We start from the raw sequence: 19317 nt of genomic DNA, 5'->3' as shown, positions 1-19317 counted from the left end.
ATTTTAAAAAAATATTCCACTCAACAGATTTCTAGGAAAACAGTCTGCTTCCATGACCAACTGCCTTAAGTTTGTCTGTCGCAATCTGCACATGGAGAGCGGTGAGGACCCAAATGCAGACAACTGGAAGGCGAAAGTAAGCGTTAACAATCAGCAAGCCATTTATTTTAGGCAGTACGAGACTGAAAACAAAAGCCAAAAGGAAACTACAACTAAACACTAAATCCTAGGAACAGATTCTTGTTCAATATCACTCACGCACTGTGGCTGCATTTGGATCCTCCTCCTCTTTCCACTGCCATTGCAGATCGTGACACTTTAACTTTGTATGCAAAGCAAATTTTGAAAAATTTATAGTCTTACACTTGAGGTGTTCTTTATCTTTACCTTCAATGTCTCTGTCCAGAAAAAATCAGTTTCTAGGAACATCTACTGAAGCTGAACACATCTGGTTAAACCATCTTTCAGCAAGTGAAGATTTCACTACGCTAATATCAGCTTTCAAAGAGCAATCTGTGTTACTGTATGTTCCTGTGTTCTACTTCCACTCATCTATGATGTGATGGATTTTGATGAGAATCTAAAAATTCCACCAACTGCTGTAACTGCAACATATTCTGTTTGCTAAACACATTTTTACAAAGAAACTAAGTGCATGAAATAAAGTGATTTACATATGCAGATTCTGCAGCATTTAAATAGGGGATATTTTATTTTACACCCTCTTAAGAAAAGTCATAAATATTATAAAGTCATAAATATTCTTTGGAAGGAACCCCTTCCAGCATCCAGCTGCAATGCCCATCATTTGATACTGCATTGCTTTTTGCCCACTGCCCCCCCCCCCCCCGCACCTGATGCAGGTGGCTACAGCAAGAGAGAAGGGTGGTGCAGCAAGAGGGCAAAAGTACACTGCGGACATTTGCTGCATGCATTTGGGACAAGGCAGTATTGAACGTAAATGAGATATTCCCCGTTGTAGTGGCGCAGTTAAGGCAGCTCTCACACATGCAGTATTTACTTGCTTGTGCTTCTCGCTTCTTGTACTGGTGTGAACACCTTAATCGCGGTTCGGACCTGCGGACCAAAACCACCACACCGAGACTATTTGGAGGTTCTAAACAGACGTGATCCGAGCCAACTACCTGGTGTACGCTGCAATTTGGAGCTAAACGCTTTCCAGAAGCCGTAAAGGCTTTATATTCCGGGGTGCGGTAAGATACGGTATACGCACAGAGTTCAAACTGTCACTTGAGACTACCGACTAACCATAAAGTTTATGTAACCCATTTCTGACTCATCTGACCAGCTGACTAAACATTCTCACGTGGTTTGTAATGACTTGTTCAACAGTCACAAAAAAGTGAAGACATGGAGACAGTATACAGTGTCCTCGGGTTGGAGTGGATAGACTTCAGCAGCATTTTGATATTCCTGTGTGTTTTTTTGCTCCTGGCTGATTTTTTGAAGAACAGAGTGCCGAGAAATTTTCCTCCTGGACCCTGGGCTCTTCCTTTCATCGGCGATCTTCATCGCATCAAACCTGACAGATTTCACCTGCAATTCGCAGAGGTATGACCTATTTTCACAATTTATTTTCAAACGCTTAGAATTTCACATTAGTTTTACATGGCGAAATGGACCTCCGTCTCTCTAGCTCAGAGACAAAAGGCTTCAAAACCCAGACCGCAGCCATGTGAGCCCTCGGTGTGGAGTTAAAGTCAGCTGCACTGCCAGCTTCCCCTACAATGTTGTTGCGCTTTTCTTACTTATATTATGGTACGGGTGCCGACTGTTTCACTATTTAACTGCTCAATCCACTTAGAGTTTTGAAATATTAGAAATTCATGTGTGTGTATGTATATATATATATCCCCTTATCTCCAACTAAATAAAATTGCAGTACTACAGTACTTAATGTTTAAAAGTCTATTTTTTCATGTTAACTGTTAGGTGATGCAAATATTTCATTGGATTCTTACTTTGTGGGCCACCCCCACTTTTCCTCTTCTGGCTCACAGCTCAGTGAGCTGTAGTGTTTCACTGAAAATTATAGATGGAGAGATAGATCAATACTGCATTGTTGTGTTACAGCAGCATGATGAAGAGTGAAAATAGTACAGTCTACAAAAAATGTCAAATAAAAATTCCCACCTACCCTCGATACACCAAGTGTAGTGTGATAGGAATTATCTACCTGTTGCAGCATGCTCCACTCCTACAAGGCTGGTAAGCAAACTGAAGAGGGCCGACAGCATGTTTTTTCAGTGCCTTTAATACCTTCCAAACAGTTCTGCGGAGAGGCAAGCTGTTCAGTATGGGTGTCTCCACTTCTACTGTCTTCTGGATTGCAGTGGGTCTATGCCCATCAACATCATGGTTGTGGAGGCTGAAACGGACAGATATGGGTACTTTCACCTGAATGATAGATTGGACTGGAGGACCAGCAGTGATGCTGTGTACAAGTAGGGACAGCATCAGTGCCAGAGATGCCAAAATGATGAACAAATTAATCTGCAAAGCTGGAAGCAGCACCGCTCAGCATTTGGAGGCATTTCAGTCAGCGAGGGTTAGAGGTCACTCAACAAATTGTTCTCCATGACGGACAGCTCATCACACCTGCTCCATTCCACACTTGGCCCTCGAGGACTGGAACTTGATAAAAACTTTCCCAAAAACCAAGATTTATAGCATTGCTTTCTGATTAGTGGAGTGAGCCTTAAGTTTCTGTACCTTATTGTACCATCTCTAGTGCAATACCCCCATGTAAACAATATCTGCCTCCTTTTTTTTCTTTTGCTGGGGCAAGGTCTCTGCAATAATACAACCACAACAACGCCTCTATGAGCAAGCTCTTGGCAATGAGAAAGAAAAATTCCATTTTAACAGGAAGAAATCTCCTGAGGAACCAGGCTTGAGGAGGGGCAACCATGTGCCTCGAACAGCTGGGGGTGAGGGGGGGAGACAGGACAAAAACACAGTGTGCAAGAGATTCAGATTTAATTGATCACTAATTATTAAATGCAAAATGATGTATAAATACACAGTTTTCATACGCACAACATTACCTGTCCACTCTCTGTGTTCAGTTTGCAGAGAAATATGGAAAGATTTTCAGCCTTCGACTCTTTGGCGGAAGACTTGTGGTGCTTAATGGCTACAAGCTTTTGAGAGATGTGCTGGTCCAACAAGGAGATGACTTCATAGATCGTCCCACATTACCCTCATTTGAAAACTTACTTGGAAATAATGGTGGGTTTTTTTGTTTGTTTGTTTTTTGTTCAAAAGAATCTCCCTTATAATTAATGCCCAAACAGCATCAGAATTGCCAAAATAGGGATATTAAGATGTTCTAATTAGTTTCTATTACCTGTGTGTGTGTGTGTGTGTGTGTGTGTGTGTGTGTGTGTGTGTGTGTGTGTGTGTGTGTGTGTTCAAAGGTCTTCTGATGTCAAATGGGTATCAGTGGAAGCAGCAGAGGAGATTTACTCTTCATACACTCAAAAACTTTGGTCTGGGCAAGAAGACCCTGGAGTTATCCATCCAGCAGGAGTGCCAGTATCTCACAGAAGCTTTTGCAGATCACCAAGGCATAAAAATATCACACTGTTTTTCACATATTTTTCTGTTTGATACATATGCATCATTTTGTGTTTCTTCCAACTTTCCAACAGACAAGCATGCATTAAGAGGGGCTGATGGCGCGATATGGCAGCCTGGCTTCTGTCAGTCTGCCCCAGGGCAGCTGTGGCTACAACTGTAGCTTGCCGGACCTCATCAGAAGATATTAACTTTGACGAAACACGTAACTGATTTCATAAAAACAAAAATCAGAGAACACATAGAAAACTTTAACCCAGCATCACCGAGAGATTACATCGATGCTTTTCTCACAGAAATGGGAGAGGTGAGTGGTGTGCTGTGTTTTCCTTTTTGCATTTCAAATGAAATATGTCAACAGTTATTTATTCCTGTCTCTGGTAGGAGGGCAGTGATTCAGTTTTTGATCACAGCAGTTTAAGTGCATGCACTATGGACCTGTTTATTGCTGGAAGTGAAACTACAACCACTACTTTACACTGGGGACTACTTTACATGATCTTCTACCCTGACATACAAGGTGTGCATAATATCCACCATGCCTGCATTTGCTGTAATTATCTTGCTATCACATATTTATTGTTAGTGGTATTAGGATTTTTTTTCCAGCCATCTTTGCAGCATAGTTTTGAATTTTCTAAGTTTTAAAAATTTATTTTAAATTTATCAGTTTCAGTTATCACTTTTTTGTTTTCACATTTTCTGTTAATTTAAAATGAGTAGAACTTGTAAGGGAACAGGAAGACCAGAATCAGGATGACAATGTCAAAACCATGTGTGAAGGTATTTGAGTGATTGTCCTGTAGACTCCTTATACTTGCTGTGTTAACAAAGAGCAACTTAACAAAGACAATTTTTTACTTTTCTGAGTTTATTCTTGATAGCTTTAAAAGCACACAGTCGTTTCAGTTAGTTTACTTTGTTTATTTTTAAACTTGTTTCCTGTTTTCACTGCGCAGAGAGAGTCCAGGCTGAGATCGATGCTGTGATCGGTTCATCCAGACAGCCGTCTATGGCTGACAGAGAAAACATGCCCTATACTGATGCGGTCATCCATGAGATCCAGAGAGTGGGCAACATTATCCCCTTGAATCTGGCTCACAGTGCAATCAAGGACACCACAATTGATAAGTACACAATCCCAAAGGTACACAATCTGCAACAAGTGTTTGTGCCTTTTTTTTTCCTAGTAAAGTTTTCTGGCTTATTCTTGAATTAAAAACATTTTAACCTCTAGGCAAAAAGCAAACAGACAAAGAAACAAACAAGCAAAAAACAACTGATTATCACGTTGTTTCTAAGTGATCAGTTTTTGTGTCATACTTCTTCAGGGAACTATAATCCTGGCTTCACTTGACTCGGTCCTACATGATGAGTCAATGTGGGAAACTCCACACTCTTTCAACCCCGAACACTTTCTGGACCAGGATGGTAAATTTCGCAAGAGAGAGGCCTTCCTTCCATTTTCTGCAGGTTGGTTGGAAGTTAAAACCTCTTGTTCTACTCTAAAAAGAGCAAAATGAAACCCAATACTGTATTTCCTTGTAATCGTCTTGCCACCACAATGTCTTTATTTGCCTAAGCAATTTTTTACGTATCGTTGGTTGGTAGGCCATAGGTGTTCACTGTAACCTTAGTTTGTTCCAGAGGTGCACTAATAATATGTGGTACGATTTAATATTTTGTAAATTATCTGAATAACGCTGTCTTATGCATTCTCAGGTAAGCGTGTGTGTATTGGGGAACAGCTGGCCAGGATGGAGTTATTCCTGTTCTTTGCCTCCCTCCTTCAGAGGTTTTCATTCTCTGCACCTGCTGGAGAGCAGCCCAGTCTGGAGTTCCAGCTGGGAGCCATTCGCTGTCCCAAACCTTACCGCCTCTGTGCTGTACCACGTTAAACCATGAATTATCACAAACTAAAAATGTCTGATTCTCAGCTTGATACATCACTCCTTTATTACATGTTTCATCTAATGCAGTTTAGTTTTTGTTCTTGTAGTCCAGTAGACCTTTTTGACAAACCTTTACAATGTAAATCTATTCTACTCTAACAGAAATTTCTAAAAATGTTAAACCACTGAAAAACTGAGATTAGTTCATCCTTTTTACTCTGACATTAAGGCAAGTGAAATAATGGAGTTGGTCTCTGTTCTGTTTAAGGATTTCAGAGTATATGATACCTGCCTGGTTCATTGCTTTTACAAGTAAAGTGGATTCTGTCCCTTTTAAGGACAATCAAAGTAATCTGTTAGAAAACTTTCCACTGTATTTGAAGGCTTACAGAATCATTTCTTCTAAATTGTTACTTTAGCTGAAATTAATGTTAATTCTGAACAATTACCATTAAAAAAAATCTCAAGCATAACTTTTCATTTCTCTTTACACCATTAATACACAGTCAAAGTCGTTTGCTTTACCTGAAGTGTGTTTGACGTTAGAGACGGAAAATGACAAGTAAGAGAAAATGAAAAAAATCTAGGGTGGCAAGAGTAGAGAGAGCATTGAGATCCTTTTAGAAATGCTTCTAAAACTAATCATTTGAAATGTAAAAATATATGAGCAACAGGTGTGCCATGATGGTTGCAATACCAAAAAAGTATAGAATACATGGTATGAAGGACTTTATTTGGATCATGACTTCCTTGTCATTGTGAGAGTGTTTGGGCTGCAACGTCTTTGTTAAGATCCTCTTGCAAAAGCTGTCCAGAAGGGAGCTTGGACTGGAGGATCCTGCACTACTGTCAGCTTTGCAGAAAATGGATGAACTGGTCACAGGAGCTGGAGCACTCCACTGCCAGATGCTTAAATCCTTCTGACATTGGTGACATCACAGGAGCACAATTACTTAATTTATAGATGTAAATGAAGTAGACTATGGCTCGATGACCTCACATTCTGGGCTCCTTGCTTATAAATGTGGGCTAATGTTGTAAAAACCTCAGCATAAATAAGCATCACTGTCAATTTAGTCCAAACTTGCTCTATCTGGCTTAGGCGACTTATTAGGTTCAGCTCAATTTGATCCAAAGGAATCTAGCTATGTGCCATGCCATGCTTATAATTCCTCTTTGTTAGATCAATGCAATTTGTTATACATTTGCTTGAACCAAACACAAACTACAGCTGTTCCAAAATGCGGCACCACACTCATATTTAAGCTTCTCTTCACTGGCTTTACCTAGTGATTATAGAACTAGTTTTAAGAGTTTTTTGTTGACCTTTAAAGCTCTCTATGAGCTTCAGCCAAAGTATATTTATCACATCTCCTGTCATCGTACACCACTGGTCATAAACTAAGGCCATGAGCCAAGGCTCTGCTGGTTGTCCCACAGTTCAGGTGAGAATCAAGACTAACCGAACCTTTTCCATCAGGGCAACCATTCCTGTGAAAAACCTCCCTGAGAAGTTTAGATATGTTTTCTTTCCTTTCATCACCTTCTCCAGTGATCAATTTTAATTTGATCATTCTTACTGTATTTGAATAACTTTATACTTGCTTTTAATTTAAAATTTTTGAATCTTCTTTATTCCTCACTCATCATCTCCTTGTGCTGCCAGCATTTATATCACTAAATAAATTTAAAAAATTAAAAAAAAATCCTTTCCATTGGTTGGAGAGCAGCTAAAAAATAGAATGATAGCCAAGGAGTACAAAACCCGCAGTGTGGTGATCAAGAACATTTCATTTATTTACAATAAAAACAAGCCTGGGCCTTAAAAAACAACAACCAGGGCTAAAAATCACCAAGCTGCCATTTAAACATTACATGGGTGCAACAGTCTTAACATAAATATTGTAGGAACATCCCAGCATTCACCGGTTGTGTCTCACTGGGAAAGGTCTTTTACTGGGTCCACATCCAACACTAGTTCAAACAATTCCATGGCCAATCCAAGGTCTCTTAAAGGAATTTAAAAAGGAAACTCATTCATAATCTTCGTGTAGCCTTTTTGCAAGCAATAACGTCCCACATGTGAAAACACTAAAAATAACCCCACCATTACCAGCTTTTATTTTGAAGTCCAGATGCGCAAACACGAGTCTTTCCTTCACCTTTGTGTTTAAGAACCCATTTGTCTGATCGCACTTTGTTTCGTGGTAGCAGCACAGTTAAAACACTGCAGTAATCCAGCATTCCACATTAAGAACTTTAAATGGAGACATTATACAGTGTTCTTGGCTTGGAGTGGATAGATGGGAGGAGCATTTTAATATTTCTCTGTGTTTTCCTGCTGTTGTCTGATATTTGGAAGAACAGAGTGCCGAAAAACTTCCCACCTGGACCGTGGGCTCTCCCGTTTCTCGGTGACATCCATCGCATCAGGCCTGATAGAATACACCTGCAGTTCAGAGAGGTACACATGTTTACTATTAAGGGAATAGTGTTTTATTTGTAATATATTTATTTTCTTTCTTTGTTCCTTAAAAGTACGTTAAGATGTTAGTGGAGTAAAAATCAGATAAGGGTAGCTTTAATTACAAAAATGTTATATTTATGGTTATATTAATGGATAATAGGTATTGATTTGTAAAATCAATTCAATTTTATTTATATAGCGCCAAATCACAACAACAGTCGCCTTAAGGTGCTTTATATTGTACAGTAGATCATAGAATAATAGATACAGAGAAAAAACCAACAATCATATGACCCCCTATGAGCAGCACTTTGGCGACAGAGGGAAGGAAAAACTCCTATTTAACAGGAAGAAACCTCCGGCAGAACCAGGCTCAGGCAGGGGCGGGGCCATCTGCTGCGACTGGTTGGGGTGAGAGAAGGAAAACAGGATAAAGACATGCTGTGGAAGAGAGACAGAGGTTAATAACAGATATGATTCGATGCAGAGAGGTCTATTCACACACAGTGAGTGAGAAAGGTGACTGGAAAGGAAAAACTCAATGCATCATGGGAATCCCTGGCAGCCTACGTCTATTGCAGCATAACTAAGGGAGGATTCAGGGTCACCTGGTCCAGCCCTAACTATATGCTTTAGCAAAAAGGAAAGTTTTAAGCCTAATCTTAAAAGTAGAGATAGTGTCTGTCTCCCGAATCCAGACTGGAAGCTGGTTCCACAGAAGAGGGGCCTGAAAACTGAAGGCTCTCCCTCCCATTCTACTTTTAAATACTCTAGGAACAACAAGTAGGCCTGCAGTGTGAGAGCGAAGTGCTCTAATAGGGTGATATGGTACTACAAGGTCATTAAGATAAGATGGGGCCTGATTATTTAAGACCTTGTATGTGAGGAGCAGGATTTTGAATTCTGGATTTAACAGGAAGCCAATGAAGGGAAGAACAGGATAAATATGCTCTCTCTTTCTAGTCCCTGTCAGGACTCTTGCTGCAGCATTTTGGATTAACTGAAGGCTTTTCAGGGAGTTTTTAGGACATCCTGATAATAATGAATTACAGTAGTCCAGCCTGGAAGAAATAAATGCATGAACTAGTTTTTCAGCGTCACTCTGAGACAGGATATTCCTAATTTTAGAGATGTTGCGCAAATGGAAGAACGCAGTCTTACATATTTGTTTAATATGTGCATTGAAGGCATGTCCTGGTCAAAAATGACTCCAAGGTTCCTCACAGCGTTACTGGTGGCCAAGGTAATGCCATCCAGAGTAAGAATCTGGTTAAATACCATATTTCTAAGATTTTCAGGGCCGAGTAAAATAACCTCAGTTTTATCTGAATTAAGAAGCAAAAGGTTAGCGGCCATCCAGCTCTTTATGTCTTTAAGACATTCCTGCAGTTTAACTAATTGGTGTGTGTTATCTGGCTTCATGGACAGATAGAGCTGGGTGTCATCTGCATAGCAGTGAAAATGTATGCTATGTCTTCAAATGATACTGCCTAAGGGAAGCATGTATAATGTAAACAGAATTGGTCCTAGCACTGAACCCTGTGGAACACCATAATTGACCTTAGTGTGTGAAGAGGACTCTCCATTTACATGCAGAAATTGGAGTCTATTAGATAGATATGATACAAACCACTGCAGCGCAGTACCTGTAATACCTACAGCATGTTCTAATCGCTCTAATAGGATATTATGGTCAACAGTATCGAATGCTGCACTAAGGTCTAGCTGTTGGATGAGAGCTGCTCCATCCAAATTGGGATGGATGCCGTCTCTCCTAACAAGAACTGAAAGAACTGAATATAAATAACTTGAGCTTATTATACAATATGATACTACAGTATATTTCTAGCTAATTTTCTCTTTCTCTCAATAAAACTTTCTTTAAAGATATGACGCATCTTGGGGTCACCCTGAAAGAAAGGCAGATATGAAATGTATAAATTACATTCGAGGTCAAAATATGACAAGATATTTGGCTGCAAATGCATTTGCATAACAACAAAAACAATAAATAACAACAAATTTTACTATTGAGCTTTCAGGTTTACAAACAAAATGCTGGCATGCATGGATATAAATGCTACCAAAAACATAACCTCCTCCGAAGAGTTAATAATAAAGTATCCAAGAATTAAAGGAGCATCTTTTTTCAATACCCATTACTTTTCCACAGTGGAAGAATATTTGTAATATGGATAGTAAAAGGACCTTCACCTTTTAAAGTACTAAGGACAAGTTCAGGGAAGTTGCCATTTAAAACTCTGGCAATCATTAACTCAGTGAACTTTATCTACAGTTGCCTTTATTCACACAAGAGAGAAGGTTTGTTGCTTGAGTTTGGTTTTTGAAGACCACCTCAAGAGGGTTCAGTCAGAGCTGCATTTTCAGTTATATTGTCTTTTTAAATATTTTCTCATGTGTTTGCAGTTTGGGTTCTTGTTAAGAGATATAATATTAATGAGGCAACATTGCTGCAATCTTATAGTATCTGTAGTAAGGATGTAGAAGCAGTATTAATTCTCTGAGTACTGTTGAACCACAACATCTGCCTGCTGTCTTTGTTCAGTTTGCAAAGAAATATGGAAACATTTTCACCATCAGAATCTTTGGTGGAAGAACCGTGGTCATTAATAGCTACAAGTTTGTGAAAGAAGCCCTGGTCCAGCAAGGAGACGACTTCATAGATCGACCCACCGTACCACTATTTGAAGAATTATTTGGCAATGAAGGTTCTGTTTTTCTCTTTTTTCACTGAAAAAAAAAGATATTTAGTTAGTGTTGAATACAGTGAACAGCATAATTGAGACACCAAATCAGAGCTGTAAGCATGTAGCTAGTGTTTGTTACATTCAGTCTAATATTGTGTATTTGTGTGTTCAAAGGTCTTGCGATAGCAAATGGTTATCCATGGAGGCAGCAGAGGAGATTTGCTCTTCATACCCTAAGAAACTTTGGTCTTGGCAAGAAGACCCTGGAGTTATACATCCAGCAGGAGTGCCAGTATCTCTCAGAGGCTTTCACAGAACACCAAGGCATGAAAAAGACATCTATGCTTTTTTCCGAAGAGTCCAAAGATCACCACCTTTCTCTGCGATAGAACTGAAGTTATGAGGCTTATTGCCACCATTCAGTAGAGTTTACCTACTGTTATGACATGGGTACTTGTCCCCCATGTGTCAGGGGGCTTTGTCTGTGACCCAGCATTTTGAGGTCTTAGTTCTTTTGTGAATTTAATGTGTTTTGGAAAGTTTTAGTTTTCTCTTATTTAGTAGTTCTATGCTTTGGCTGTATGTTTTGTCATATTTATTCCCATGTTGTCTGGGCAAGGTGTCTCATCTCCCCTTCCTGTTTACATGCCTTCTCATGTTCTGTTCCATGTCTCCCCTCTCTGTTATGTTTGTCCATGTATGTTTCTTCAGCCTAACCTCTCACCTCATGGTCCATGGATGTCATGTTTCTCTAGTCTTGGGTTTCTCATGTTCATTTGTAGGTTTATAGTTAGAGCTTTTCCTTGTCCTATGCTAGTTTTTTCCCCAGTTTAAGTTATTGTGTAGTTTTTCACCTTTGTTTGCTTGTGCTTTTGTTTTTGTTGTAGTTATCAGCCAAACTAAATGGCTCGCTTTTTGTTAAATTTTAGTCCTGTCCCTTGTGTATCTGCTTTTGGGTCCGCTCCTCAGACACATTAACCATGACACTATATTTTCTGTCTTCATTTACAGGAAAGCCATTTAATGTCCAGCTACTGATAAATAATGCTGTGTCAAATATCATCTGCTGTTTGGTGTTTGGGAATCGATTTGAGTACACTGATCAGCAGTACCAGTCCATTCTTCATAACTTCAAAGAAGTTGTGCGCTTACAGGGAAGCATTTCAATACAGGTGAACCTCTTCCTACCGTGCTACATCATGCAATGATCACATTACATCACGATTTATCGAAAATGCACAAGCCAAATTTAAGCGTCTTAAATAACTAAAATGTGCAAATTAAATAACTGTAATTAAATATTGTGACTATAAAATGACATCTTTGTCATCGTTGTCAGCTTTGGTGGAGTGTGCATCCTGTCTCATTAAAACAAAAACAAACAAAAAAAAGTTTGCTGAATTTGCCCTCTAATATATTGCAATTATATTTCTACCACCACTTCTGCTGCTGTGGAATCCTTCGCTAGATTTTTATTCATAATTTTCCGAATGCACAGCTTCATATGTGGAGCACACAGCCACATGAATATTTATCCAGTAATTAAATATGGATTAATCTATCTTCCTATGGTGTAGATGTACAACATAATTCCCTGGCTGATGAAGTGGCTACCTGGACCTCATAAGACAATTTTCACTCTGACACAAGAGATAAAGGACTTCGTAGATATCAGGATCAGAGAACACAGAGAAATCCTTGACCCAGCGTCACCGAGAGACTATATTGATGCCTTTCTTATAGAAATGGCAAAGGTGAGTGTTGTGCTCGATCTCTATTATGTTTGTTCGTTTTGGTCTTGTAATGAAGTTTGATAACAGATTTTAATTTCTGTTGATAGAACGAGGAGAAAGATTCAAGTTTTTCTCTCAGTAACTTACACGCTTGCACCATGGACCTGTTTTTTGCTGGAACTGAAACTACTGCCACTACTTTACGTTGGGGGTTGCTTTACATGATCTACTACCCTGATATACAAGGTATGTATGTAATACTCAACGGCACCTTGTATTTTGTCATGTCAAATTTTTGTTTAGAAATAATAAAAATTCTGTTAGTTTCCAGAGAAGATCTAATTCTTTAACTTTAGTTTCTGTTACTCTAAAATGTGCAATTGTATTCTTTCTTTTAATATAAAACAGCAGTATATATCAGGAAACAAGAAGTCCAGCATATGTGTGACAATATAAAATCTGCATTTTGTAAAGATGGCAGATTAACATTTATATTTTCACTTTTTAATAGATATATGCTCGATTGTCTCCTCTTGCTTGTTGTGTTGACAAAGGTTAACTAATTCACAAATGCTAAAACTAAAAATATATTTCCTGTTCATGTTTCTGTTTATATTTCATAGTTTATTAAGTAGTCCAGTAATCCAGTATTGGTATTAATGACTTGGAATGTCTTTTTTTACACTCACTTTTAGTTTCTCACTTAGTGTTAGGTTACTGTAATAACCTTGATACACACTCTGATTGTATCCTGTTTTCACTGTGCAGAGAGAGTTCAAGCTGAGATCGATGCTGTGGTTGGTTCGTCCAGACAGCCCTCTGTGAGTGACCGAGAAAACATGCCCTATACTGATGCTGTCATTCATGAGATTCAGAGAATGGCCAACATCATTCCTCTCAATGTGCTTCGTATGACAAGCAATGAAACTACAGTGGATAAATACACAATCCCAAAGGTACACAATCCATAATACTTTCTGGCAGCTAGCTGTAGACTAAAGTATTCCTTTTCTACCAATTCAACCACTTGAGGCTGACTTCAAAGGTCTTCAAAAGCAATATAGCCTATGACTGAGGGCATAATTCCTCTTTAATAAAATTGAATTTTAATTACTTTTACTTGAAATTAAAATGTAATTGTATTTACTGACAAATACTTAAAAATAGCCACACTAGAACAAAGAGGTAGCAAGTCAGATTTTTACAGGAAACACTGAAAAAATGTCAAAAGAAATTTAAATGTAGCTTGTCTAATATGAAGAGGAAGATTGTTCCAAAGCAACGGGGCCACAATAGAGAACGCCCGGTCTCCTCTGAGTTTCAGCCGTGACTTAGGGACTGAAGGGAATGAGTGGGAACATAAGGCTTCAACAAATCGGACAAATAGATGGTTGCCAAACCATTGAAAGATTCAAAAACAATTTTCATAATTTCCACTAGGGATCAATGAAGTATTCTGATTCTGATGATTCCGAAAAACCAATAAATGAACTTTAAACAGGATCCTAAATTCGATTGGAAGCCAATGTAGAGAGGCCAAAACCGGAGTGATGTGGTCGAATTTCCCTCTACCAGTTAAAAATCAAGCCGCAGCATTATGCACTAATTGTAAGCGTGACAAAGTGCCCAGCCCCTATTAAAATGGAATTACAGTAATCCAGGCGTGAAGTAATAAAAGCATGAATTACAATTTCTAAGTTACGTTTGGAGAGAAAAGGGCTTGACCTTCGATAGACGTCTGAGGTGGTAGAATGCTGATTTTATCACCCCATTCACGTGGTCATCAAAGGTAAGTGCAGAATCGATCTTTACTCCAAGATTTGTGATTGAACTCTTCAAATAAGAGGTCAAAACAGTGAAATTAACATCTGGAGGGTTGGAAAATCGATTTGGGCCAAATAAAATCGCTTCCGTTTTAAATAGCTCTTTTAGATCTTTTGACAATGTTACATGGCCTTTTTCCATCAGCTCACCTCACTAGCCTTTTAGCACCTAATAGTCCAGGCTCCATCCAACTCCTTTTAAACTGCCTTGAAGATTTCAAGGCTTGGATGGCTCTCAACCTTTTGAGCTTCAATGAAAGCAAAACAGAGGTAATTATATTCAGGCCTAATAATACCTCATGCACCCCACTTAATTATGGTTGGCTTGGGTCATACATCAAATAGAATGTCACAAATCTGGGAGTCATTATGGACTCTGATTTTAAATGTTATAAACAAATCAGCTCTGTCTTGAAAAAAGCTTTTTCCAGTTAAGGCAAATAGCAAAGCTTAAGTCAGTTTTGTCAAGGCGTGACTTAGAGAAAATAATGCATGCCTTTATCTAAACTCGGCTTGACTATTGCAATGCACTTTACGCTGGAGTCAGCCAATCATCCCTCTCACATCTTCAGCTTATTCAAAATGCTGCTGCCCGTCTCTTAACTGGTACACACAGGCACGAACATATCTTCCCTATCCTGTCCCCTCTTCTTTGGCTTCCTGTTTATCACAGAATGAATTTTAAAGTCCTAATCTTGATTTAGAAATGCCTAAACGGTCTTGCTCCTCCATACCTTTCTGATGTACTTCAACAACCAGATGATTTTGGTTGTCCCAAAAACTAGGCTGAAACTTAGAGGAGAACAAGCTTTTTCAATTGTGGCTCCCAAACTTTGGAATATGTTGCCTTTAAATGTTAGACAGGCATCTTCACTTCCTGTTTAAGTCTCTTTTCAAAACACATTTATTCAATAGCGTCTAGACTGGTGTGAGTTGATATGCTTTTTATGCTTTTATGTTTTATGTGTTTAAATGTGAATGTTTTTATCCTTCATTTTATCTATTGTTTTGTTCTTGTACAGCACTTTAGGCAAACTTTCTGATTTTTACCCCAAAACTTGATTCTGCTCATCTGGATGTAGCATTTTCAGTGGGAGAAACGTTTCGTCACTCATCCAAGTGAGTTATTCAGTCTCTGCTTACTGCAGGTTTCCCCAATCTTATAAACAGTACATTTACATTTGGATTTTGTTGAGAAGATGAGAGATGTCATTATGGAGGTGGATGAAACCATGGTCTCGTACGATGTTACATCTCTCTTCACTGTTACATCGTACGATGTTACATCGTGGCTCAAGAGTTGGGAGTTCGCCTTGTAATCGGAAGGTTGCCAGTTCGAGCCCCGGCTTGGACAGTCTCGGTCGTTGTGTCCTTGGGCAAGACACTTCACCCGTTGCCTACTGGTGGTGGTCAGAGGGCCCGGTGGCACCAGTGTCCAGCAGCCTCGCCTCTGTCAGTGCGCCCCAGGGTGGCTGTGGCTACAATGTAGCTTGCCATCACCAGTGTGTGAATGTGTGTGTGAATTAGTGGATGACTGGATATGTAAAACGCTTTGGGGTCCTTAGGGACTAGTAAAGCGCTATATAAATACAGGCCATTTACCATTCACTTGCATCCCAGTCACGGAAGCGTTGGAGGTAGTTTGTAAGAGATTACAGGATGACCCAAACCTCAGCAACAGAACCACTCTCAGCATTGACCAAGTGTGTTTGCTTTTGGAACTGTATCTTCATTCGGCCTACTTCACATACAAGGGTCAGTTCTACAGGCAGGAACATGGGTGTGCATGGGTTCCCCAGTTTCATCTATCGTGGCCAATTTATACATGGAAGAAGTGGAAAAGAGGGCTTTGCTATCCTACCCTGGAACACCACCAAGTCATTAGTTCAGATATGTGGATGACACCTGGGTGAAAATCAAATCTCAGGACGTACCACAATTCACGGATCACGTGGACCGACACATCAATTTCACCAGGGAGGATATGAAAAATGGCAGGTTAGCCTTCTAAGACTGTGAGATTTCCATCAGTAATGGGGGACATCTAAAAGCTGATTTGTACTGTAAACCTGCACATATGAATCGGTATTTAAGGTTTGATTCTCATCATCCACTGGAGCATAAACTGGGTGTCATCAGGACGCTACAACACAGAGACATAACACAATCCCCACAGACACAGCGACCAGGGAGGCAGAAGAACATCACATCAAGAAGTCCCTGAGTAAACGTAGTTATCCCAGCTGGACTTTTGTCAAAGATGGGAAGGCACCAAAAGAAAGCTCCAGCCGATCCAGGAGAGAAGGACAACTACTGCCTAAGTGAAAACGCTGGTTTGAACGCGGAGTCAAGGAGGCCATTTACGTGAAAAGGGAAAGACCACCTCTTAATCGAGGAGGGGGCCTAAGGGTACATCTTTCGCCATCGTACAATGCTGTGATTGCAGCCATTCCCCAACTGGCCTCCCAGCATATTGTTCCTTCAGTGGGCTGGTTTCAGTCATTATGTAAATGTACTGTTTATAAGACTGGGGAAACCTGCAGTCAGCTGAGACTGAAGAAGTCACTTGGATGAGTGATGAAATGTTTCTCCCACTGAAAATGCTACGTCCAGATGAAAAGAATCAAATTTTGGATATTTACTTACCTGGATGAGCATGCATCAAGATGTTTCTGTTTTTTTAAAATGCTATATAAATTGGATTTGGATTCTGTCATATGGCAAATTAAACCAATTTTCAGTAACAATTTAGATTTGTTTGTTTGTTTACTTGTTGGTTTTCCAATTTCAGTATCTCAGGTCTTAAGATTATTTTGTGGGGTTTTTGGGGGTTTTTTTGTTCAGGGTACCATGATACTGGCTACCCTGGACTCAGTCCTACACGATGAGTCAATGTGGGAAACTCCACACTCTTTCAATCCTCAACACTTTCTGGACAAGGATGGTAAATTTCGTAAGAGAGATGCTTTCCTTCCATTTTCTGCAGGTTTGTTGTACTCTTTTAGCCAAATGGCATGCATCCTTGGTTTGTTGCAGAAGTGTAGTAAAAAAAATTGTTTGAATAAAACTCATGACTTACTGTTTATTCTCAGGCAAGCGTGTGTGTCTTGGAGAACAGCTGGCCAGGATGGAGTTATTCCTGTTGTTTACTTCCCTCCTCCAAAGGTTTTCTCTTTCGCCACCTGCTGGAGAGCAGCCCAGTCTGGATTTCCAGTTGGGAGGCATACGCTGTCCCAAACCTTACCGCCTCTGTGCTGTACCACGTTAAACCATCAACTATGGCAAACTGAAAATAAATCACTCCTTTATTACATTTATCATCTAATGCAGTTTAGTTTTTGTTCTTGTAGTCCAGTAGACCTTTTTCATTAACTTTTACAATATAAATCTATTGTACTCTAACAGAAATTACTAAAAATGTTAAACCACCAAAAAACTGAGATTAGTTTATCCTTTTTTTCTGACATTAAGGCAAGTGAAAGGATTGAGTCTCTGTTCTGGTTAACGATTTCAGAGATACCTGCCTGGTTCATTGCTTTTACAAGTAAAGTGGATTCTGTCCCTTTTAAGGACAATCAAAGTAATCTGTTAGAAAACTTTCCACTGTATTTGAAGGCTTACAGAATCATTTGTTCTAAATTGTTACTTTACCTGAAATGAATGTTAATTCTGAACAATTACCATTAAAAAAATCTCAAGCTTGACTTTTCATTTCTCTTTACACCATTAACACACAGTCAAAGGTTTTTGTTTTACCTGAAGTGTGTTTGACGTTAGAGATAGAAAACGACAAGTAAGAGAAAATCTAGGGTGGCAAGAGTAGAGAGAGCATTGAAATCCTTTTAGAAATACTTCTAAAACTAATCATTTGAAATGTAAAAATATATGAGCAGCAGGTGTGCCATGATGGTTGCAATACCAAAAAAGTATAGAATACATGGTATGAAGTACTTGATTTGGATCATGACTTCCTTGTTGTGGGGAGAGTGTTTGGGCTGCAACTGGGCATCCAAACCTCTGTACCTCTGGGGTATTGTTTCTCTTTTAGTTCAATTTACAATACTTTAACTCTCCTTTAAGAATCTGGAGTTCTGTTGTCCTCTTTGTTAAGATCCTCTTGCAAAAGCTGTCCAGAAAGGAGCTTGGTCTGGAAGATACTGCACTACTGTCAGCTTTGCAGGAAATGGATAAACAGGTCACAGGAACTGGAGCACTTCTAGGTTGCCAGGTGCTTAAATCCTTCTGACATTGGTGACATCACAAGAGCACAATTACTTCATGTAAGTAAAGTAGACAATGGCACACTGACCTTATTCATATATAGCTGGGCTCCTTGCTTATAAATGTGGGCCAATATTGTAAAAACCCAGCATAAATAAGCATCACTGTCAATTTAGTCCAATCTTGCTCTATCTGGCTTAGGCGACTTATTAAGTTCAGCTCAGTTTGATCCAAAGGAATCTAGCTGCCATGCCATGCTTATAATTCCTCTTTGTTTGATCAATGCAATTTGTTATACATTTGCATGAACCAAACACGAACTACAGCTGGTCCCAAATGTGGCTGCCAGAAAAAAGAATTCCACAATTTATGACATATATATTCACATATATACTATGTAATCATATATACTCGCGTACACTATATATATATACCTACACTGGAGTGTTTTATATAACGGAATCATTGTGATAAGCATCTAACCTACATGTTTAAATCACAAGACCCACATATTTAGGTCAAATATTATCTACAATTACATTAATGAAGTGTGTGCCACTTGTTGTATGAGGACATGTTGACCAATACTGTCTCAAATGTAGTAATTAGGATCAATAAGTAACCTTTGGTTGTGTTATGGCCAACGGTGATAAGTCCAAAGAAAGGGTTAAATAAACTCAGCCCTGCTAAGATGCACCTGGGAGGCTATCTGCCCGTCTTCGCTGTCAGAAGGTGATGCATCACCCATCTTTAACCAATATAGTAAACAAACTTGGCCTGGCTGAGAGTGGACCTGGGACTCTTTTTGCCCGTCTCAGTTGACGAAGGCTGAGAAAAACCCTTCCTTAATGGATATAGTAGCATACCCCTGGC

The 19317-nt window shown here is 39.3% G+C and overlaps 1 pseudogene across 1 annotated transcript; it reads left to right on the top strand.

Moving 5' to 3' along the window:
• Positions 1–3800: 3800 nt before the first annotated feature.
• Positions 3801–17927, top strand: LOC309700414 (cytochrome P450 2J4-like; annotated as a pseudogene). The gene is made up of 14 exons (XR_014280809.1): positions 3801–3907; positions 3985–4120; positions 4560–4747; positions 4932–5073; positions 5323–5495; positions 7756–7956; positions 10526–10688; positions 10842–10991; positions 11679–11839; positions 12245–12421; positions 12508–12646; positions 13169–13356; positions 17068–17209; positions 17316–17927. The product of XR_014280809.1 is annotated as a cytochrome P450 2J4-like (transcript).
• Positions 17928–19317: the final 1390 nt, after the last annotated feature.

This window comes from Aulonocara stuartgranti, assembly GCF_965226115.1.
Source record: "Aulonocara stuartgranti genome assembly, chromosome: 23".
NCBI classification, from domain to species: domain Eukaryota; kingdom Metazoa; phylum Chordata; class Actinopteri; order Cichliformes; family Cichlidae; genus Aulonocara; species Aulonocara stuartgranti.
Note: the sequence above shows the minus strand (reverse complement) of the source record. Positions and strands in the feature narration are given on the sequence as shown.